This window comes from Lepidochelys kempii, chromosome 6 (assembly GCF_965140285.1).
Source record: "Lepidochelys kempii isolate rLepKem1 chromosome 6, rLepKem1.hap1, whole genome shotgun sequence".
Lineage (NCBI taxonomy): Eukaryota > Metazoa > Chordata > Testudines > Cheloniidae > Lepidochelys > Lepidochelys kempii.
The window spans coordinates 15,952,054-15,976,596 of record NC_136385.1 but is presented as its reverse complement, the minus strand read 5'-3'; the positions used below and the strand labels follow the sequence as shown (position 1 = coordinate 15,976,596).

At 47.1% G+C, this 24,543-nt stretch overlaps 1 pseudogene; it reads right to left on the bottom strand.

Moving 5' to 3' along the window:
* LOC140913272 (pepsin A-like) overlaps nucleotides 1-23,722 on the bottom strand; it is a 39,975-nt pseudogene extending 16,253 nt beyond the window's left edge.
* Between the last annotated feature and the right edge of the window lie 821 nt (nucleotides 23,723-24,543).

Genomic DNA, 24,543 nt, shown 5'->3' with positions numbered 1-24,543 from the left:
AAGAACATGCTCACGACAATCCTAAGCATTAACAATATGACCGGAAGGAAGAAATTAAGTAGTTCTCAGTTCAAAAAAAATTCTATACAAAAGAAAGAAAGGGAAAATGAAATGACAGCAAAAATGCGCAAAATGGATTCCTTTGTTGTATCAGTTAGTGCCAACAGAGAGACAGAAAAAATACTTGAAAGTAGCAGTGAAGTAAAAAGTGGAAATATTGGTGTTGATATTGAAAATATTGATGTGATTAAAGTACATATTGAATCTAAGGAAGAAATTCCGGTTGCGGTTAGTGTTGAAGAAAATGCTCCAAATACGAGCATATCAGAGACTACCGCTTATCATGTTGATCTGGATATCTTTGACAATACTGCAGAGATTTGTGAATCATGTCAATCAGAAATTCAATGTGACATTGAAATATCTACCATAAGTGACGACCCGGCCGAATGGATATTGAATGATGCTACAATTGAGTATTTATCAACCCATGGTATTAAACACCATCCGATGAAGTGAGCTGTAGCTCACGAAAGCTTATGCTCAAATAAATTGGTTAGTCTCTAAGGTGCCACAAGTACTCCTTTTCTTTTTGCGAATATTGATAGTGATTTTACTAACTCAAAAAGAATATACTGATAAAATGCATGTTCTAACAAAAAATGTGTTTGAATGACATCTTTTAAACGGTGAAGTAAAGCCACAGCAATATCTTGTATATTTGGAGAGCAAAGGAGCCGTGTTTTGGGCCCCATGTCGATTATTCAGAGGGATCTCTAGTCTGGCGACGAGTGGATTCCATGGCTGGAAAAACATATCAGCTCGACTATGTGAACATGAAAATTCGACTGAACATAAAACGTGTGCACTGACAGTGGTGAAGAGAGGCGAGATATCCGGAAGAATTGATACGAATTTAAAATTTCAAATGGAAGAAGACATTATTTATTGGAGAAATGTGTTGAAGAGGATTGTAGTAGTGGTAAAGAAACTTTCAAGCAGAGGACTTGCATTTAGACATAAGGTGGAAAAATTTGGATCACCACGGCAATTACATTATAGCCCTTGAGGTTGTCGCAGAATTCGATCCATTTCTAGCAAATCACATTGTACGTTATGGAAATGAAGGTCAAGGTAACATATCCTATCTTTCATCCTATATATGTAGTGAATTTATAAAATTGATATTTGTCTAACCTGCTCTTAAAAATCTCCAATGATGGAGATTCCACAACCTCCCTCAGCAATTTATTCCAGTGCTTAACCACCCTGACAGTTAGGAAGTTTTTCCTCATGTCCAACCTAAACCTCCCTTGCTGCAATTTAAACACATTGCTTCTTGTCCTATCCTCAGAGGATAAGAAAAACAATTCTTCTCCCTCCTCCTTCTAAGAACCTTTTCTGTAGTTGAAAACTGTTATCATGTCCCCTCTTGGTTTTCTCTTTTCCAGACTAAACAAACCCAATTTTTTCAATCTTCCCTCATAGGTCATGTTTTCTAGACCTTTAATCATTTCTGTTGCTCTTCTCTGAACTTTCTCCAATTTGTCCACATCTTTCCTGAAATGTGGTGCCCAGAACTGGACACAATACTCCAGTTGAGGCCAAATCAGCACGGAGTAGAGCAGAAGAATTACTTCTCATACTTAAACATCCTAGAATGGTGTTCACTTTTTTTGCAACGGTGTTACACTGTTGACTCATATTTAGCTTGTGGTCCACGATGACCCCCAGATCCCTTTCCGCAGTACTCCTTCCTGGGCAGTCATTTCCCATTTTGTATGTGTGCAACTGATTCTTCCTTCCTAAATGGAGTACTTTGCATTTGTCCTTATTGAATTTCACCCTATTTCCTTCAGACCATTTCTCCAGTTTGTCCAGATCATTTTGAATTTTAATCCTATCCTCCAAAGCACTTGCAACCCCTCCCAGCTTGGTATCATCTGCAAACTTTATAAGTGTACTCTCTATGATGCCATTATCTAAATCATCAATGAAGATATTGAACAGAACCGGACCCAGAACTGATCCCTGCGGGTCCCCACTTGTTATGCCCTTCCAGCATGACTGTGAACCATGGATAACTACTCTCTGGGAATGGTTTTCCAACCAGTTTTGACCCACTTTATAGTAGCTCCATCTAGGTTGTATTTCTCTAGTTTGTTTATGAAATGGATGGATAACTGGAGGGACCTGCTTGTTTATCTGGATTATATGTTCACCCTGCAAGCAACTCAACCTTTGAAACCAATCATGATATTCCCAAAACAGTGCCTCATAACCAGGTTCAGTATGATCATTTAGTGAGAACACCTGGTTTACCAGATTGAGTTTTTCGCTCGCAGCCAGGCCTAAAATTGGTGTCACCTTCTTTGGCACTTCAGTGAACAGGAGCCTGCACACAGTGTTTTTATGGTTGATGCTAGCAACGCACCTCCCCTTCACTGGTATATTTGTTCCAGAATAACCAGTTACTTTTATTTTTGTTGGTCCCAGGTTGGTCTTATTTTCAGTCTCTCATAATCTTGTTCTGACAGAATATTAACCTGAGCTCCTGTGTCCAGCTTCAGTGGAATAATTGTTCCATTCACTGTCACAAGTAGTATCCAGTCCCTCTCATCAGGCTTTCTAGATTCCAGTACATCTATGAAAAACTCCCCAACCAGGTCGTTTTCAACTGAATGTGCTTGACTTTTCTAGTATCAGAGGGGTAGCTGTGTTAGTCTGTGTGCACTAACTGTGTTAGTCTTGCATCTGAAGAAGTGGTTTTTTACCCACGAAAGCTTATGCCCAAATAAATCTGTTAGTCTTAAAGGTGCCACTGTACTCCTCATTGTTCTTGACTTTTCTGCATTTGAGATCTGCTGCATTTTGCAAAATCATTATTTCCCCCACATTTATGACAGTTTCCCAAAGACAACACAGTGTTTGGGGCCATGCTGTGATCCACACCTTCCCCATGACCGTCTGTACTCAGCCTTCCCCCTTGCACTGGTTTTCATCGTGAGTAGTTCCACTCTTTGATTTGACTTATTCTGGCTATATGCTTTTGTACTTAGTACACAGATAGCTCCCTCTGGTGGATTCAGCTCTCTGGCTTGTGTTTTCACAGTTTCTGCTGCCCTGCATATCTGGAGAGCTTGTTCTAAAGTTTCAGAGTAACAGCCGTGTTAGTCTGTATTCACAAAAAGAAAAGGAGTACTTGTGGCACCTTAGAGACTAACCAATTTATTTGAGCATGAGCTTTTGTGAGCTACAGCTCACTTCATCGGATGCATACTGTGGAAACTGCAGAAGACATTATATACACAGAGACCATGAAACAATACCTCCTCCCACCCCACTCTCCTGCTGGTAATAGCTTATCTAAAGTGATCATCAAGTTGGGCCATTTCCAGCACAAATCCAGGTTTTCTCACCCTCCGCCCCCCCCCACACACACACAAACTCACTCTCCTGCTGGTAATAGCCCATCCAAAGTGACAAGTCTCCTTCACAGAGCAGTCTTTCTCTTAACACTTTGTCTTTAATGCCACAAATGATTCTATCTCTGACCAGTCAACTCACCAAAGTTGCAGATTTTACTGAGTTTCCTTAATTATGTGACATATTGCTCTATGATATAATCGATTTTTTGCAGGCATGTAAAAAAATTGTGTCTCTCAAAGGTCTCATTCCTTTTTGGCATGCAGTGTTCCTCAAATTTAGTCAGTACAGTAGCTCCTCCCTTAACGCTGCAGTTATGTTCCTGAAAAATGCAACTTTAAGAGAAACAATGTTAAGCGAATTAATGTAAATGGGGGGGTTAGGTTCCAGGGAAATTTTTTTCACCAGACAAAAGACTATATTATCTATGTATATACACACACAGTATAAGTTTTAAACAAACAATTTAATACTGGTACACAGCAATGATGATTGTGAAGCTTGGTTGAGGTTGAGGTGGAGGAGTCAGAGGGTGGGATATTTCCCAGGGAATGCCTTACTGCTAAATGATGAACTAGCAATTGGCTGAGCCCTCAAGGGTTAACTCTCACACTCTACAAGGCATCAGGAATGGAGGGAGGGAAGACAATCTCGCAGACAGAGACAGAGACACACACCCTGTGTGTGTGAGAGATATGTGCATTGCCCCTTTAAGTATCTGACCCTACTCTTAATTACACTGCCTTGTTAATTAGATCAGCTTGCTGAGACTGCAGCTGCTGCCAGCAAGCTCCCTCCCTCCTGAGCCCTGTCATGTGTTCCCCTACTCTATGGAAGATGGGGTAAGTGGGGTGCAGGAGCAGGGGGGAGGGGAACATCCTGACATTAGCTCCCCTCTTCCTCCCCTGCTTAATGTTCAGAGTTTAGTCTTCTCAAGACTTTTGTTGGGAACACTGGGGCATGGCCACTAGGTAACTCGAGGGGATGGAAGACCACAAGTGTCGATGAAGCCCCCTCGCACTAGGCCCCTGTGTCCTTGCCCCACCCCCTCCTGCCTGGAGGCACTCGCAGCAGCTCTGTGTGCTAGGCCCAAGTGTCCTTGGCCCCCCCGCCTGGAGGCACACACAGCAGTTATGCTGAGAATCTGCAACAGTATGTTGCAGAGTCAGACTGCCTGAAACTAAGCAAGGCCAAACAGGGGAGATATGGAAGAACAATGCTGAATAAAGCAGCTTTATGTATAGTTTAACAAATGATACAGAGAATCAGGGAACTAGCTGGGAACTGGATTGGCTGGCTATATGGATACTTGGAGCAGCTTGCTATTGGATAAGTATGCTGGGAAAAAGGATGTATAAAAGCCTGTGTAACTTCCTGCTCTGTTGTGCAGGATTTGAGATTGTATTCTCCCTGTACCTTTTTGAAGCTTCAAATAAACTTTTCTGCTTCTCCACCCCGTTGTGATTATTGGGTGTAGCACACCGGGTAACGAACCAACTCAAGCTGTTGTTCAGCCTCTCGGCACTGGGTGCCGGCAACACTTTGATTGAGCTTTATTTTACATAGAATTAAGTCTCTGCTGGGACAGTGGGACAGTCTCTAAAAGCAAATGCTTACTAAGCACTGATCTACGCTAGAAAATTAGATCGACCCAGCTAAATCCACACCCCTGAGCAATGTAGTTAAGCTGACCTAAGTTCTATTTAGACAGTGCTAGGTGGGCAGAAGAATTCTCCTGTCGACCTAGCTACTGCCTGTCGGGGAGGTGGATTTATGACAGTGACAGGAGAACCCCTCCCGTCGGCCGTAGGTAGTGTCTCCCCCAAAGCGCTACAGGTGATGTAGCTGCAGCACTGTAGCTGTGCCACTGTACTGTTTTAAGTGTAGACGTGGCCTAAATCTCTCTCTCTTTCTCTGTGAATGCATATGTTTACTTAAGTCTTGAACAACCGTGACTATTGTCAAGAGCAACTGTTAAAGCCAACCCTTTCAGGGGATTCCCCCCAAGTTTTACTCTTTGTTACTACCACAGCACGCTACTGCAATATAATTATGGGCACACACATATGTAGGCTCCCGAATGGCTCTTGTGGGGGAGGGTTTACCCTGCTCAGTCTCTGTGGAATGGTGTCCGGACCCTTTGTAGGGCGGGCCATGGACAGCAGTGTAGTCCTGGAGCTGGAAGGTACTGGAATGCCAGAGATCCCCACTGGCCTGGCTCTCTACCCCTGCCCCCATGCTGCTCTCTGCTCCTGCCCTCACATGCAGGGGGCTGAATGCAGCCCTAACCTAGGGGCTGAGGGGTGAGGAGGGTCAAAGGGGTGTGCTGTGGAGGGTGGATAGTACGGAAATGGTGTTCCAGCACATTCCAGCTCCACTACACCACTGGCTGTCTCCTTAGAGCCTGGGAAACAAGCGCTAGTGTCCCACAGTCTCTTCAAGCTCCCTGTGAGCCTCTGCCATGTGCACAGCCTGCAGCCCTTCTCCTCTGCCTCTTCTCCGCTTGGGGGAGTGGGATGGGTTTAATTCCTGCAACGCCATCCTGACAGTGTACCCTTCTAGTGCTTGTGCCGCTCCACCACTGAGTCCTCCAGTCTGGCTCCCATTCTTCCTGTGGCTGAACTCCTCCCCTTGCGTTTCCATTGGTTCCACTCTCAGAGAGGGATTCTGGGTGGCCAGGCTGCATGCCCACAATGGAAATCTCCCAAGTACCTTCAAACAGCTAATGCACACGCCTAGTGGCCACCACGCCCAATTTCAGGGTGATTCCGGCCTATCCAGCGTAGTCACTCTGCCTGCCTCCAGCAAGTCTGCTGGCATGAAGAGTCCCACCCAGAAGGCAATGCAAGCACACAGGATACACGGGGACTCCTGCCCCACAGAACCCCCTGCTATTCCTGTCCTGGGTCTCCAAGCAGCTCTGCTGATGCCCCTTCAGCTTGACTCACAGGCCCCCCTGCTATTCCAGCCCTCGGGCCTGACACACACACATTTGCTCCTCATTCCTGACCTGCAGCTCCCCTTCCACTTCCATACCGTAACCTCTTCTGACCAAAGGTGGCTGATCATAACCAATAGTATTGCACTCTACAATGAATTCTACTAGTGGTATAAGTGGAGGATGGCAGCTCTGTGATGACCCAACCCCAACTCAGTGTGGTTTGTGGCATAGCATGGGATTTGAATGCAGGGTCCCAGCAGTGAGAGAGTGACATGATAACCTCCTGCTTTTGCTGCCATGGCCTTGTACGCCACGTTCCTTGGCCCACCAACCAGGGCTTTTTATTGGGATTAGCATAGGCTTCCAGCTCTAGTCTCCTGGGTACAGTCTGGGACCAAGTGAAGGGATGGATGTTTTGGTGACCCCATGTCAGATGAGTGGGGAGGGGAGAGGTCTCACGCCCAGACCCTGGTGGGACAGGGGCCCACATTGTCAGACAAATTAATCATAAGGGGCACTAATTGTGCCCCTTTATCTCATTAGACAAACCTGAGATCCAATCCTCTCTTTTCTCCCAGCTTTTGAGGTAACCCTTCCAGGTCAGGGCTGGAACAGATTATTGGACCTGGGGATAGAGGTCTTCTCTGTCCTGGGACCTTCAATTCAGAATAAGGAATCTATCCCTGATGCCTCTTCCCTTCAGCTCCCTGTCTGGGTGATGCTGTGTGTACCATATCGCCTCCCACAGGTGGCCCTCTTCAGGCTGAAGGTCTAGAAATCATGGAGCTTCTATTCCAGTGACTCAGTGCCCTGATCTAAATATCTGATGAATATGCAGGGGCTCATCTACAGAAACAGCAGCAAATATTATGATTATCAGGCCTGCAACCTGACACGGCTACAGCATGGAACAAACTTTAGGAAGTGCCATGCTCCTGGCTGGCTCTTGTTAGGTGTCCTGGTAGCTCTGGCAGCTTCCTGATTTACCCCTTCTCTTGGTGTGGGTGGCGGGCTGTGGCTGGTATGCTGGCTTCCCCGGTCTGGGAGGGAGATTTGGCTGCTTCCTGCCATCTAGTGGGGAATGCTCTGCATGGATGGGAGTAGTGCCAGAGGCCATAGTCAAGATCCCTTTTTGCTAGGTGCTAGACAGCCCCTGCACTGGAGAGCTTCCAAGCTGAACAGACAAAGAGAGGATCATTATCCCCATTGTACAGGTGGGGAACTGAGGCACAAAGAGGGAAAGTGACTTGCCCAAGGTCTGTAGCACAGACTGGGATTGAACCTAGGTCTCAATCCAATGCCTTCGCCATAGGCCAGAGTCGGAGAAGCCAGAGGATTGTCTTTCTTACGCTGCAGTTTGTGTTCACTCCTCTAAGCATAGAAGGCCTCATAAACCAAAACAGGCCGTCAGCGTTTGAACCTAATGTTACTATTCCCTGTGAGCCCTGCCCTGTTAGAACAGCTGGGAACCAGACCCTTCCCTTTCCTCTGTGTCACTGTCATAAGGACTCAGCCTTAACCCCCGCTCTCTCCCTCCAGCCTTGTTTGTTGTATCTGAGTACTGGCCAATTTCCTTGAGTTTACATGTCTGGGGACAACACAGAAACTATGACTCTTTCCAAAGGGGCTAAACAGACTTGCCCGGAAAGATGCACAATGGTCTTTTCCCAAGGTCTCTTCCTGTTAGTGAGTGGAACCAGTTCTGGTCTAAACCATGTTGCACCTTCCCAAACTGGCTTCTCTGCCAAGCCATGTGCTTAGAAAACTCCTCTGTGCAGAGCTGGGTGAAGGTCCTTGGACCAGGCGAGTTACATTGATCGTTGTGGTTTGTGAGATCCCTGGGCTGCGGCCCTTCCTTGGGTGCCTTGCTTGAGCCGCTCCTTGCCCCTTGCTTGGTGGCTGGGAAATGGGACTCTGACTGCCCCTGCTTTAGGCCATGGGTAGTTATTTCCTAATTCTTCATTCTGGGGTTTCCTTCCAAGCAGCTGGTGCCAGAAGACAGGACACTGGGCAAATGGACCTCACCTCTGACCCAGTCTGGCTATTCCTGAGTTTCTCCAGTGAAGTGAAATCTGTCCTTGCTCTCTCCTAGCTTTGGCCCCATCTCTAACAACACCTCGGAATGTGACCCCGCCCCCTCATAGACCCAGCCCTCATGCTAGCCCTGGCTTTCCTCTGTGCTGGCCTAAGGACTGGGTCATCTCCTGGCCCCACAGCAAATCCTAGCTGTTGGTTCATGTAGTGGCGGGTCAGAGAGCCCGCATGTAACTGCAGCTGGGTGTGTCCCCGCCTGTGTGAATGCTGGTGGAAGTGTAGGACTGGGAGCAGGTCTGCAGCTTGTCACAGCACAGTGTGAGAGGGAACCCAGGCTGGTGAGTCAAAGGATGCAGTGGTCCCCAGTTCCAGTGGTACCTGTCACAGCCCTTACCCCCAAATGGCTGTGTTATGTAATTTATGGACAGCCCCCAAGCCCATCTCATGAGATACTGTTGAAAGTAACAAAACAAACAGGTCAGGAGTGAGGGGCATTAGCATAGTGGGGGATGGGGTGGGACAAGAATGGAATTGCAGTGTGGGAGCTACAGGTCAGTGTAAGGGGGCATCAGCAGAGCTGTGTGTGGGGAGCCAGGGCTGGAAAAGCAAGAGGCTGGGGTCAGGTTGAAGGGACATTGGGAGAGCTGCATGTGGAGGGAGCTCAGGGCTGGCATAGCAGGAGGCTGCAGATTGAGATTGGGGGCCACAGCAGAAGATATGAGAATGTTCCCTTCCTGCCTCATTGGTGGAATGTGGGTCACCCCGCCCACCAGAGAGAAACAATTCACTACAATGCCCTTATAGTCCTTTATTCTACTGTTGGTAAGATTAGAGACGAGAGGGTGAGTTTGGGTGGGGAAAAGTGTGTGTCCATTAAGGTCCCAGCAGTAATAAGGGTCACTAGACTGACTCGCATTGTTGGGGCTCTGGAGAAACAAATACTCTCCGGGGTCAGGGTTCCATGGCAGTGTCCCGGGGATGGTGCTGTGTTTATGCCACGGGGGCCAGGCCCACCTAGTTGTTGGCCCTGTTGAAGACAACGTAGTACTGGTGGATGAAGACATCTCGGAGGATCCAGAGGTCTCCAGAGGTGGTGGGGAGGTCGATGCCTTCAAAGATCAAGAGCCTGAGTTCTGCACCAGGGTAAAATGGGACATGGGTTATTGGGCTGGAACTTCAATGACCCCTTGACATGTATTTAGGGGCATAACTCCCATTGAGGTACCTTTGTGGATCTGGGCCTCAGTACAATCCCAGTGCTTCAGCCTGAGGCTAAGGGGTGCAGCCTGTGAAGTGGGAAGAAAAGCAAGGCCCTGATCACTTCTTTTCATCCCTTGAGGAGGCAAAGCGCGCTCTCTCCAGACTCCTGGCCAGATTCCAAAGGGAGCGATTACATTCTGCCACCAGAAATCCTGCTGTGATTATAAGTGGATTTGGGCTTCCCCACTGCCTGTCCCACCTACCAGCTGGTGTTGCTGTGTGCTGTTAAAGCAGTTTAGCTGTTCCTCCCCAGAGGGAAGCAAACCTTTATCATGGGGAAGGAACATCCTTCCTGATGCCCAGATGCCCGTGCCCTGGAGCACGAGGCAGCGATCTCTCTTGATCTAGCCTCCCAGCTTGGGTAGCTGCTCATTTAATTCTCTCCTAGCCCCGTAAGGCCCCTGCCCTGGTGATCTCCTACGGTGGCCAGCTCTACAGGCCGCCTCGCTGCTCTTACGGTATGTCACTTTCACTGTGGGCCTGCCTTGATCTTGACGTCCCTCCTTCTGGATCCATTTGTGGGAAGAGCTCTCTGCCACCCCACTCTCATACTGGGGACAGACTCTGAGCTGCATCTCAGTGATGCTCCTGCAGGCCCATGCCGGCTGTGTAGGGGGCAATTGCCAGCATGCTCAGTGCAATGGTCTCAGGCACAAGCCCTGGCTAAGAGGCCCCGAGGCGGCTTTCTCAGCAGGACACTCACATCAGTGATGTAGGCACTGGCGGGCAGAGGGAACTCGATGCCGTTGATGGTGAAGACGATGTTGGGCAGGCTGCTCATGGCATTGCAGCTGATCTGCAGGGAGGGAGGCAACACACGGAGGAAAGGTTAGACACGTCTCGGGCACTAGGTTCTCCAATGAGAGAGATGGAGCATCACATCCGTGTGTAGCAGACACCTCTAGAAGCATCTCTCCCTCTCCCTGCCCTTACCGTGCCATCACTGGCGCCGATGTAGGAGTTGATGTTGGAGATGCCAGAAGGGGGCCCAGCCAGCAGAGAAGTACCAGTGTCAATGACAGCCTGGCAGCCACCAGAGCAAGCGATGGTCTCTCCGTTCATGGTGACGCTGCAAGAGAGAGAGTCGGGGGGAACGTTCCCAGTAACGCTCCCGATTTCATTCCCACTCAGCCCATGAGCCAGCAGCGAGCGGCCTGCAGGGTGGAGCTGCCTCTCACCCCGCCCACCCACCTCCCTTGCTCCAACTGCCAAGAACTTTCCCCTGATGTTTCAGCCTCAACTTTCCTTGGCTATTGCCCATCGCTCATCGTCCTACAACCTTCTGGGACTGTGACCGATCTAGCCTGGGGGTCACAAACAGAGGTCAAGGGGTTGTGCCCACCCTGCCCTGTACTTTATTGCTAAGCAGAGTGGGTCAGATGAGGGTTCCTGGTGTGGACGAGGTGGAGAACCACTGATCTAACCTTCTCACTGGTGAGCCCCTTTCCTATAGCTCCAAGGAAGGTGTGATTCTGACTCCCTTGTCTCTTGCCTTGTCTAGACTCTGTAATTTGAGCTTCCCCAGGCTCCCGCATGCATCTCCTTTTGCCTGTCTCCTCAAGGTGGCCGATGAAGGGGAAGGACCAAGGGGTAGGAGATACCTGTCCATGGTGATTTGCCAGTAAGTCTCAGCAGAGAGAGGGATCTAGTTAAGGTTCCCAGAGTAGTAAGATGAGTCGATGCCGCCGAACATCACAAAGCTCCCGCTCTGGTCGTCCCTAGAGAAGGGAGAGGGGAGAGTCGAAGCAGATGTATGAATGGCTGGCTGGCAAGTCAATAGCAAACGCTCTGTCTGAACATAATAATGGCCATACTGGGTCAGACCAAAGGTCCATCTAGCCCAGTATCCTGTCTTTCGACAGTGACCAATGCCAGGTGCCCCAGAGGGAATGAACAGAACTGAATCAACAAGTCATCCATCCTCTGTTGCCATTCCCAGCTTCTGGCAAACAGAGGCTAGGAACACCATCCCTGCCCATCCTGGCTAATAGCCATTGATGGACCTATCCTCCATGAACTTATCGAGTTCCTTTTTGAACCCTTCCCTATTAGAGAAAGCCACAGCTGAGCAGTGCTGGAATATGTCAGTGTCTAGTAGCGGTGAAAGGACCTGACGGTTGTCTGGGCGGGGCACCTCTACCCCCACTTTGATAACTGTCTCTTGCCAGGTCTCAAAAGCTAAGCAGGGCTGGGCCTGCCCTAAAATTGGATGAGAGACCTCCAAGGAAAGGCCCAGGTGTTTGAGGCAGTGGTGGCAGGTGCTGCAGTTCCCTCTGAGTCAGTACTGAGCAGTCTGATGTTAGAAGGTGATGAGCCAGGGAGTCATGTGGGTGATGTGAGGCACTTCCCCCTCAGGAGTCAGTCTAATCCTGATGACCTGCAGTGGGTGTAGAGAGGGCCCTGGTGCTTTAATGTAATCGTTAGAGGCACTAGTGTTCACTTCTGCTCCCAAAATGTGCATCACCAGCATGGAACGGCTGCCTTGTTCCATCCGAGATCGCTGTGTTTTGGGAATTCTGATGCAAACATTGCAGGGCTCACTGAATGTGAGAGGTGCTGAATCTCACTGCAGCAGATGGGCTGTTTCCAGCCCTGATTCACGAGCTCAGGTAGATGGAGAAGAGGTATTGGGACACCAAACCCTCGTTCATCATGTTGTCAAAGACGGGGGTGGCTCCAGAGGAGGAGCTGCCGGGGAAGGCCAGACCCAGGATCCCATCAAAGGGGGAGTAGTAGAGGAAGGAGCCGAGCTTGGTCTCCCTCAGGGCAAAGATTTGATTGGTGTCCACAATGCCTCCAACCTTAGAGGAGGGATGGGGACAATCAGACACACCGTACACCCTGGGAGAAGCTGCCAAGTCTACCAGAGGGTCTTTACAGTGTGCAAGTTCTCAGAGGCTACCATGCCCTGAACTGTGCTGTCTCCCCCATGATTGGCTTCATTGTCTCTTCTCTTCCCTTTCTCTATTCCTGTCTCCCAGTTCACAGCCAGTGGAGTTCCTGCTTTAGCTTTGCAGATGCAACCTGTCCTTCGAATTCCTCATCATTTCCCTTCTCTGCTCCAGGGGCTTTGATCCTTTCTTGTGATTTACCTGGACGGTGTCGTAGCCCAGGATTCCAGTCATGCTGCCGGTGCCATACTGGATGGAGACGTCCTCACTGGTGGCCTCGTAGGTGGAGGAGTCTGATGGATTGAAGCCATTGTGGTCTTCTGCAAGTACAGAAGAGTCAAATGGTCACAGACCGACACTTGTAACTTTTCCCATGTGTTGTATGGGAGACTAGTGAGGCTGTGAATTCTTTGGTGGGGGGAGGGTGCTTATGCACTGCAGTGCCCAGCATTGCAACGCCTAGGTCCCGTTGTGAATCTAGCTCCTGGGCTTCCTGGAAACCATCCCCCTCCTCTGACACTGTACAACTGGACAATCCACAGACAATGGAAGGAAACCTATTCATATCTGGTTTCCACGGTAGCTGGAAACTGATGATTTTTTTAATTTAAAAAATCTGATTTTAAACAATGTAAATACATTTTTATTTTAAAAATAATAATTTAAAATTAAAGTTTAAATTATGACAACATATGTGCAAGTCTAAACTTACTAAAATCTATTAAAATCAGTTAAATTAAATAAAAAATTACTATTAATTAGTGCATATTTGTTGCTGAAGTTTTAAAGATAGACCACTGAACTGGTGGATTTCACCGGCTCAGCAGCTGGAACTGGACTTGGTTGAAGTGCTAAACCAGCTTTTCACAGCAGTAGCCTCTTCTGCAGGTGCAGAGAGAATATTTTCTTCATGTCAGTTCATACAGCTAGTTCAGTTCACTGACTAGTTCATTCTAACTTAAGAAATTGACTGGGAGTTATAAAAGCAAGACAGCTTGTATTCCTTTCCCAATCTCTGAATAAAAAGTAAGTATGAGAGGATGAAATCTAAAATCTTGGAACAACATGGTGACCAGAAACAATCAGTTCAATTCACTGACTACACATAAGAATATAAGAATGGCCCTACTGGGTCAGACCAAGGGTCCATCTAGCCCAGTATCCTGTATTCCGATAGTGGCCAGTGCTAGGTGCCCCAGAGGGAATGAACAGAACAGGTAATCATCAAGTGATCCATTCCCTGTCGCTCATTCCCAGCTTCTGGCCAACAGAGGCTAGGGACACCATTTCTGCCCATCCTGGCTTATAGCTAATGATGGACCTATCCTCCATGAATTTATCTAGTTCTTTTTTGAACCCTGTTATGGTCTTGGCCTTCAGAACATCCTCTGTCAAGAAGTTCCACAGGTTCACTGTACATTGTGTGAAGAAATACTTCCTTTTATTTGTTTTAAACCTGCTGCCTATTAATTCCATTTGGTGACCCCTAGTTCTTGTGTTATGAGTAGTAAACAACACTTCCTTATCTCCTTTCTCTACACCAGTCATGATTTTATAGATCTCAATCATATCTCCCCGTAGCTGTCTCTTTTCCAAGCTGAAAAGTCCCAGTCTTATTAATCTCTCCTCATACGGAAGCTGTTCCATACCCCTGATCATTTTTGTTGCCCTTTTCTGAACCTTTTGCAATTCCAATATATCTTTTTTGAGATGGGGCAACCACATCTGCACACAGTATTCAAGATGTGGGCGTACCATGGATTTATATAGCGGCAACGTGATATTTTCTGTCCTATTATCTATCCCTTTCTTAATTATTCCCAGCATTCTGGTTACTTTTTTGACTGCCACTGCACATTGAGTGGATGTTTTCAGAGAACTATCCACAATGACTCCAAGATCTCTTTCTTGAGTGGTAACAGCTAATTTAGACCCCATCATTTTATATGTATAGTTGGCATCATGCTTTCCAATGTGCCATTACTTTGCATTTATCAACATTAAATTTCATCTGCCATTTTGCTGCCCAGTCAACCAGTTTTAAGAGATCCTTTTGTAGCTCTTCGCAGTCTGTCTGCGTCTTAACTATCTTTAATAGTTTTGTATCATCTGCAAATTTTGCCACCTCACTGTTTACCCCTTTTTCCAGATCATTTTTGAATATGTTGAATAGGACTGGTCCCAGAACAGACCCCTTGGGGACACCACTTTTTACCTCTCTCCATTCTGAAAACTGACCATTTATACCTACCCTTTGTTTCCTATCTTTTAACCAGTTACCAATCCATGAGAGTACCTTCCCTTTTATCCCGTGGCAGCTTCCTTTGCGAAAGAGCCTGTGCTGAGGAACCTTCAGAAAGAAAGGCTTTCTGAAAATCTAGGTACATTATATCCACTGGATCCCCTTGGTCCACATGCTTGTTGATCCCCTCAAAGAATTCTAGTAGATTGGTGTGGCATGGTTTCCCTTTCCTAATACCATGTTGACTGTTCCTCAATAAATTATGTACATCTATGTCTGACAATATTGTTCTTTATTATCGTTTCAACCAGTTTGCCCAGTACTGAAGTCAGGCTTATAGGCCTGTAATTGCTGGGATCACCTCTGGAACTCTTTTTAAAAATTGGTGTCACATTAGCTATCCTCCAGTGATCTGGTACAGAAGCTGATTTAACTGATAGGTTACAGACTACAGTTAGTAGTTCTGCAATTTCACATTTGAGCTCCTTCAGAACTCTTGGGTGAATACCATCTGGTCCTGGTGACTTATTGCTGTTTAATTTATCAATTTGTTCCAAGATCTCCTCTAATGATACCTCAATCTGGGACAGTTCCTCAGATCTGTCACCTAAAAAGAATGGCTCGGGTCTGGGAATCACCCTCACATCCTCAGCTGTGAAGACTGATGCAAAGAATTCATTTAGTTTCTCCACAATGGCCTTATTGATAACACTTCCTTTGTTTAATACATTGTTAGTTTTAAATGCAAATTGTTTTAATAAACTTTTTTTCTTAGCTATCCAGCACATTTAAGGTCGTTTTACTTTACTAATAATTTTTAAAAGCTTTTATTTTTTCATTTTTAATCGAATTCCAATTACCATGTAAAGGTGAACACATACTTCAAGTAACAAGATTAGTCAGCTAGCAAAATGAAAAATGCATCCTTCACCATTTTCTCATAATTAAAAAATGTACAAATAAATGTATGTTAAGGTCTATAAGTGGTTACACTCATTATATACAGATTTATTCTCTTCCTGATTAGAAGGAGGAAGTATCAATTTTAGGGTAAAAGCTATAATTAGTTGCAAATCAAGGTGTTTTAATGGTTACCAACAAAAAACAACTTCCTGCAGGAAAATAATTAAAAAGTACAAATGCAAAGCAAGATTAAAATCAGTGATTTCAATCAAGGTTTCCTCATTGCTGATTTAAATCTCTCTGATTTCAATCAAACCACCCAGATGGCGTGTCAAGGCAAGGAGGTGATTGCCTCTGATTTCATGCAGCTAAGCAATGCAAGGCTTGGTCTGTAGCTGGATGGGTGACTGATAGGTTAAAGGCTAGTGCTTGGGTTGCGGCTGGCAGCTCATCAATCAGCTGACATGGCAACAAACAGCCTGTTTTGCGGAGGGATAGCTCAGTGGTTTGAGCATTGGCGTGCTAAACCCAGGGTTGTGAGTTCAATCCTTGAGAGGGCCATTTAGGGATCTGGGGCAAAAATTGGGGATTGGTCCTGCTTTGAGCAGGGGGTTGCACTAGATGACCTCCTGAGGTCCCTTCCAACCTTGATATTCTATGATTCTAAAGAGAGGGAACCATTGCCATCCAAGGGCTAGATCCTCAGCTGGTGTAAACCGGCATAGTTCCACCAGCTGATTTACAGCAGTTGAGGATCTGGGCTACGGTGACCTTGCTAAAGGCTCAGCCTGAGCTGCTGTTTCTCAGCCATCACTTTGCCCAGCATGGCTCCTAGGACCTGCTGGCATCTGATGCACCGAGTTGTTTATCCCCAGTTTCCATCAATCTCAGTGTATTGGAAGTGGGGAGCCAGCAGACCTGGGAGTTCTATTCCCAGTGCTCTTCTTAATCCCATCCAATCGCAGCTGGGGGCTGGATGCCCCAGCATGGGGGCTGGGGAAGGTTCTTGGCAGCAGCAAGGTATGTGCTTGATTGGAAGCCTTGAGTTCAGGGCACCAGGCAAATTCTCCAGCAAGCCATGTTCCTTAAGGTTCTGCCTTAGGGATTTCCCCTTCTTCAGGGAGACCCTAATCAACAAGGGTGGGGAGAGAGACTGATCAATAACAAATAAACAAAAGACAAGCCTTGTGTTCAGGGAATACCGTGCAGTCCGACTCTTACACTGCACGGAGACCCCTTTTTATAGCTGGGATTAGCACAGGGTTTAGGTGAGCTGGGTGACCAGTGCACTAAAAGTCAGTGTGAGTTGGGCATATAATTCCCGTAGGATGCTTGGAAACTCCTGGCCCATGTGTAACTAGCACTGAGAGGGCCTAGTATGCTGGGAGCTTTACTAATACATTGTATAAGACAGTCCCCCTGTCCTATAGATCTTACTGATGAAATAGACAAGGTGGACAAAGGACATATGTTCATTTTTATCCAGAGAACTGAGGCCCAGAGAGACTCAGTCACTAGGTCACACAGGGAGCCTGTGGTAGAGCTGGAAATGAACCTAGATTTTCCAAATCCTGTTCCAGTATTGTAACCATAAGCCCATCCTTCCTCATACCTCTGCTATGCCATACAGCCAAGGGGTAGTTCCCACCTGCTGCCTATTAAAGAATGAAGTACTGAAGAGAGAGATGTAGGAGCTGCCTCTGCTGCTAAGGGAACATTGCTCTGTAGAAAGCTGAGCTCAGAATCCCAATGTTTCTTGTTCCCCCCTGCACTCACATTGTCACCCGGCACTGAGAAAGCACCACCAGACTGAGGAGCAAAAGCCACTTCATGATGTCGCTGTACACCCAAACTGGTGGGGGAAAGGAAAGTGCGAGTGCTAAATGCAGCGCAACGCCGGGATGCTGCTCCTTATATGCACATAGTGCAGAGCCTTTCCTATCCCATTAGTAACCCTGATAAGAAATGCAAACCTTCCTGGTAAGATTGTCCAAGATGTCCTTGAAAGAAAGGTCTGGAGAACATTCTAAGTTCACAGATCTCCACCTTCACTTGGCAGTGACCTGAAAATGGGGGCATCTTCTAGAGGGAAGGGGTGAGAGTTAGGGGAGGTTTCCTGGCTAAGCTTTGAAAAGAAATGATGCTGGGTTGTTTTAAAGAGCAAACAGGAGGCACAGAGGAATTTGAACGGGATATAGAGGTATTCACCTCTAGGTCACTGGTTCCAGTTTGGCCCCCAGTTATAAAACTGCCATGTAGTGGGAACTGGTGTCTCTATGGGAACTGAGATACGAAGCTTTACACCTCTAGCTCATTGGTATGAATCTGAGCCCGGGTCAGCGCAAGGAGCTGAAGTTAGTGGACAGGGAAATAGGATGCATGGCATGCTACGGTCTGAGTAACTGGTTGACTCAGAGGATATGGAGCCGTTCACCTCTATGGCACTGGTCCAGCTCACTCAGTTCAGTAGAAAAAATCTTTGTCAACCCTGTGGATGAAATATGCTGATGGTCTTTGTGAATTTCCTAGCGACACATGTCAGGGAAGGAAAGGATCAGGTGTGAGGACTCGGTTTGGGTGTGGGTAGATGAATGGCTGAATCTAGTTGGCAGCTGGTATCAAGTGGAGTGCCCCTGGGGTCAGTTTTGGTCAACATCTTCATTAATTATTTGGATGATGGGATGGATTGCACCCTCAGCAAGTTTGAAGATTACAAGAAACTGTGGGGAGAGGTAGATATGCTGGAGCGTAGGAATAGGGTCCAGAGTGACCTAGACAAATTGGAGGATTGGGCCAAAAGAAATCTGATGAGGTTCAACAAGGACAAGTGCAGAGTCCTGCACTTAGGACGGAAGAATCCCATGTACTGCTATAGGCTGGGGACTGACTGGCTAACCGGCAGTTCTGCAGAAAAGGACCTGGGGATTACAGTGGATTAGAAGCTGGATATAAATCAACAGTGTGCCCTTGTTGCCAAGAAAGCTAATGGCATATTGGGCTGCATTAGTAGGAGCATTGCCAGTATATTGAGGGAAGAGCTATTCCCCTCTATTCGGTACGGGTGAGACCACATCTGGAGTATTGCGTTAGGGAGGTGGTGGAATCTCCATCCATAGAGATTTTAAGGTCCGGCTTGACAAAACCCTGGCTGGCATGATTTAGTTGGGGTTGGTCCTGCTTTGAGTAGTGGGTTGGACTAGATGGCCTCCTGCAGTCTCTTCCAACCCTAATCTTCGATGATTTTATGAATGTGATGTGACTGCCCTCAACAAGTCTGAGGGCAAATGGTAAGTTGTGGTTGGGAATGACAGAACTAAGGCATTGGGGGGCTATGGAGTCCACCAGCGGAGGAGAAGAGGGAAGAGATGTCCAGCCCTAGTTGGGTAGAGGGTAAGTTCACCATGACATAGGGTTTAGTGGGAGAGAAAAGGAGATCCTGGTTGGCCCCCAAACTGGAGCGTGATTACCTGCACCAGGAGCAGATCATGGGTTCAAGTCCCCATGGCTGGGATGTGTGGAGGGACCTCGCTGCTTAGCCCTGACACTGCAGCCATCCTATTCCTGGCAGGAGGCCATCCACGGACTTGGGCACCAGGCCATGTGCCCACATGCTAGGAGCAGCTGCTCTGCCTGAAATCACAATGAGAATCCCATGAGATTAGACAACAGCATTTAACTTTCCATTTACCACTATCTACTCCTAACCCTGTGGGAAAAGCAAACACCAGGGGAGGGATGAGGTTTTCATGTGACTAGGAGTAAAGTCACCTTAGGCCAGTGACAGCCCTAACAAAGGGGCCTAGAACTGGGCAGGTCTGACCTTGCTACTCTGTGTATAAAAACTTATCAGTTCAAACAAGTTTATCTGAGCAGAACTGGTCCTGAAAATCAGCTTATCCGATGTCCCCTGTTGCCCCACAGTGAGGTCCTAGCCTCTGGTGTTAGTCTCGCAAATGGGCAGATATTTTCCATTCCCTGCTCCAGATTTTTCAACAAAGAGGTGAAATAGATCTCAGATTTAGAGAAGAGAGGTTTTCTTTGAGACGTCTGACACCAGAGAGACAATACAGGCACCTCGTTGCACGCTGAAACAGTATGGATTAATCCTGTCCTATAGCATGCCCTTCTTTTCCAGTCTTGGGTCTCCACACAGCTCTGCGAATGCCTCTCAAATTAGACCTGGTTATAATAGGCCTGGGGATGAAACACACACACAGCACTGCTAAAGCGCCTCCTGAGAGACAGGCTACCCTGCTATTCCAGCCCTTAGTCTGACACATCCATAGCTCTTCTGATGCCCCTCAGTCCTGACCTGCAGCTCCCTGTGTGAGTTTATAATATAGTCTCTTCTATAGAAAGTTGGCTGATCACAACCAATTGTGCAATTCCCTTTGCAGAATTCCTTGCAGCCTGCAAGAATTTGTGACTGATTTGAGGATGAAGAGCTGAACTTGTAAGTTTGGGGAGGCTAAAACTGAGTCTCTGATAAGAGACCAGATTGGGACTGGGATCGGGAACATATATCTCAGAGACTACTGGAAGAGCCATAATTAACCCATGACAAATATGTCAGAATTTGTCAAGCAATTTAAGTCACCCAGTCCAGAAGGAAGATTTTGGAGGGTGGGCAGCCTCTGATACTGTGGACATGGTAGAGAATCCAAAATCCTGCAAGAAAAGAGACCTGAGGCAGAAAGGGATGGAGACTTCCAAGTCAGAGTTCTGAAAAAAGAGCACATGGCTTGTGCTGGTTGCCACAGTGTGTACAGCTCCAAGATAATGCCCGGCAGGTGGGAAAAAGATGCAAGAAATGCAATGGATTCCATCATGTTGCAAGAGTTTGCAAGGACCATTAAAAAAAACCCCAAAAGCTTTCCAGTCAAAATGTTGACTGTGATTGCCGGAGCTACTCCTCAGGGTGAGACCCTGTAGCAAGTTATGCAGAGTGGTATGGAGATCATATTCCCAGTCCCTATTTTTGAGTTCAGAGGGAGCTGTCAGTACCAGATGGGACTATGTTTAAAGGAATCAGGATGGTGCTTCATAAGATGGTACAGTAAAATGTGTTATGAAGGAGAAATGAAGGTGATTTAGGAACTGAGAAATCTAAGAGAAGCGCTGGAAAAGTTTTACACTGGCCTCAAATGAACAGCAACATTGAGGAAGCCATCAAGGCTTGTCGTATGTGCCAAAAGTTCAGGCCAAGTCTAGGAAAAGGGCCAGTGTTGGTGGCTCAGGAATAATTGGCCCCCTGGAGCAAAGTAGGCAGAGATTTGTTATATTGGCTGGAAAAATCTCTGTCTTCATTCTAGACTATTCTCACTTTCCTGAGATAGCAAGGTTTATCAGTAGGACGGTTATAAGTGTTTGGAGGAGCGAGTTATATAAATGTTGTTTGTGAAGTGTTGTTGTTATTATGTTGTGGCTGGATATTGGGAATTGACCTTTCAGATCATTCAGCTTCCCAGGCACAGGAAGTCTGGGGGAAGAGCGCTGCAGAAGCAGAGACAGGTGGAACTCAGTGACTGAGTGAAGAGGGGCTCTTTCAAGCCCCTTGGGCCAGAGTGTTTCCTGAAGACCACACAGCCCTCCACCCAGACCAGGAGAAAGAACAAACAGAGGCAGAGGCTCTAGAAGCTCTCAGAGCTACCTGGGCACCAAACCAGGTAGCATGGCAATTCTTCTGTTCCTCAAACTTGTTCCACTCTGGAGCTTTTTCAGGTTTAAATTCTTGTAATGGAGACATTTTCTGCTATTTCTGTAGGTGAACTCATGCATATTCATCAAATATTTAGATCAGGGCATTGAATCACTGGAATAGAATCTCCATGATTTCTAGACCTTCAGCCTTAACAGGGCCACCAGCGGGAGGTGATATGGTACACACAGCTTCACCCCCACAGGAAGCTGAAGGGAAGGGGGATCAGGTATAGATCTCTTATTGTGAATTGAAGGTCCTATGACAGAGAAGACCTCTATCCCCAAGTCCAATAATTGTTCCAGCCCTGTAGCCAGACAGCCAGCCCCCCCCCCTCAGACCAGCATTGCTGGAAACACAGGAGGAAACCGGAACAGGGCACTTAACATATATTCCAGCACAGCCTTTGAAGCTGTGAAAGCACAGGTGTGCTGCTACAATGTGCCTCTGGGAACAGATACGACGATTAAGCTCACAGCAGGCAGAGGCCCTGTGACAGACATGACTCTTAGCCCCTACTAAATAGCGTGATGCACACACACCAACATCCTAGGTGGGAAAATATTTACCCTGATAAAAGAAATGTCCAGTAGTCGAAACTTATTGTTTCTCTCCCTTGCAAGTGTAAACTACTCTTGCGAAAGCTGGCGTCACCCCGACAGACCAGCCTCAATTTGGCATAAGAAAGGTGAAAGGGAATAAAGAAGTACAGAGGTATAAGTAGGGGACCTACAGCACCATGATTTTTGAGTGCTTTTCACTATCTATCTGCTGGTCAGATAAGTGACAGCCTCCCAAGGCTTCTGCAGCTAAGAGGGTCCCTACGCCTTGTCCCTTATTCGTCTTTCCGCGGAATTGAGTGACCGATCCTGGCTTGGCACCGCTGGAATCGAGAGATGCAAGGAGGGTAAGAAGCACCCACACCTGATCTCCTATCTTTAGTGTACACATATTTTGAAATAGAGCTCTATACTTTGTTTTCTTTCTTTGGGATTGTGGCTTCAGTTTTGTAACTTGTTTGTGTGTGTAACATCTCTACATTTAAATAAGTAGGCACTAGCAATTTTGTAACCACATGATTAGAATCTAGCTTAATAAATTTTGGTAATCATTTGTGCATAAGCCTGACTTGTTTTCTCTGGTTTACTGTAAAGCAGCCAACACAATTAAAGAACCTCAGCCGTTTTGGCTCTAAAGCCTGGCCATTAGGTGAGAGTACTAAGAGCCTAGCGTTGAGTTGTGCCGCCTCCACGGGGCAAACTCTTGGGGCACCTGTCAGTCAATCCTGGCTGCCCGCTGCGAAGGAGCTCTGAGCTCTAGCAGTTAAAGTCACGGGTGTGGAGAGGCTCTTAGTGCTGCCATTGGGGCACCTATCAGTCAGTATTGACTGCCCGCTGCGAAGGAGCTCTGAGCTCTAGCAGTTAAAGTCACGGGTGGTTAGGACCTTGGGGCATCCGTCAGCCTAGCCCGGGCTGCCCGCCGCGAAGGGACAGTGCGTCCTAGCGGTTAAAGTCACGGATGGTATAAACAGCCATAGCTGGCACCTCACCAAACATCCTTGGCTGTCGGCTAACAAGCCCTGACCTCAAAAGATGGGAGAAAAGAGAGGACTGGTTTCTATGACCCATTTGATCTCTGGCTTTTTTACTGAGATAAAGGGGCCCAATTGGTGCCCCTGATGATTAATTTATCTGGCAATGTGGGCACCTGTCCCACCAGGGTCTGGGACTGAGACCCATCCCCTCCCCACTCATCTGACATAGGGGCCACCAAACATCCATCCCTTGATTTGGGCTCAGAATGTACCTAAGGGCCTAGAAGTAGAAGGCTCTGTATGCTAATCCCAATGCTCCTGAGCCAGTTGTTCCCCAGTTTGTGGCCAGATTGGACTGAGGCACAATGAGAAGCAAATAGCTCCATCTTCCATTCTTGAACTTGTCAGATGGTCAGTCCCCTTGGTTGTGATGCTTCTTAAAAGGGTCTTTATTTCAAGCCAGGAACTCCACCATACATGTTTATGATTATTAAGCCCTAGTTAGTGGGTGGGGGAATGTGGCTCATGGGGTGTTTGCTTGTCAGGAATCTGGTAGTGCTAAATGGAAAGTAAAAGTTGTGAAATCTGTTGGGATTCTCATTCTTTTTCAGGCAGAACAGATGCTCCTGGTGCATGGCCTGGTACCCAAGTTCAGTGGATAGTCTTCTGAGAGGAACAGGATGGCTGAAGTACCAGGGCTAAGAAGTGAGACCTCCCCCACATCCAAGCCATTGGAACTTGAACCCATAATTTGCTCCTGGGCCAGGGAATCAGTCTCCAGGTTTGGGGCCATCCAGGATCTCCTCCTTTTCTCTCCCCCTCAGGTCTACGTCATGGTGACCTTACCCTCCGTGACATCTGCTTCCTTCTTGCCCTTCAAAAGTGGCCTCCATAGCCCACCACTACCTTAGCCCTGTCATTCCAAAGCACAACTTACAATTTGCCCTCAGACACATTGAAGGTAGTCATGTCACACTCACCCACCATCCCTCTATCCACTCACTCCCAAACATGTAATCACACCCCATCCTTCCCTACCCTCAACTGTCCCTCTAGAAGATGGATGGAGATCACCAACATATTTCACCCAAGCACTGTCAGGCAACAAACACTTTTGCTATTGAACTGGGTGAGCGAGAACCTAGAGGTGAAAGGCTCCATATCGAATTCCTGAGTCAGACAGTCACTCAGACTGTGGCATGCCCTACATCCTATTTCCCAGTCCACTGACTTTAGCTCTCTGTGCTGACCTGGGCTCAGATTCAGACCAAACTACCTAGAGGCGTAAAGCTCCATATCCCAGTTCTCATCAAGAAACCAGTTATTCACTACATGGCTGTATTGTAACTGGTGCCCAAAGTGTGGAAGGCTCCAATCCCATCGAGGTACCCACTCTCACAACATTTGGCCAGACTGAAATGAAGAACCAAGCAGTGAATGTATTCGTATCCCATTCAATCCTTCTGTGCCTTCTGTCCCATTCTTTAAAACAACCCATAGGCATTGCTTTTCAAAGCTTAGACATCCCTGAACTCTCACACCTTCCCTTTAGATGATGCCCCATTTTCGGGTCACAGACAAGTGAAGGTGGAAATCTATGGACTTTTAGTGTTC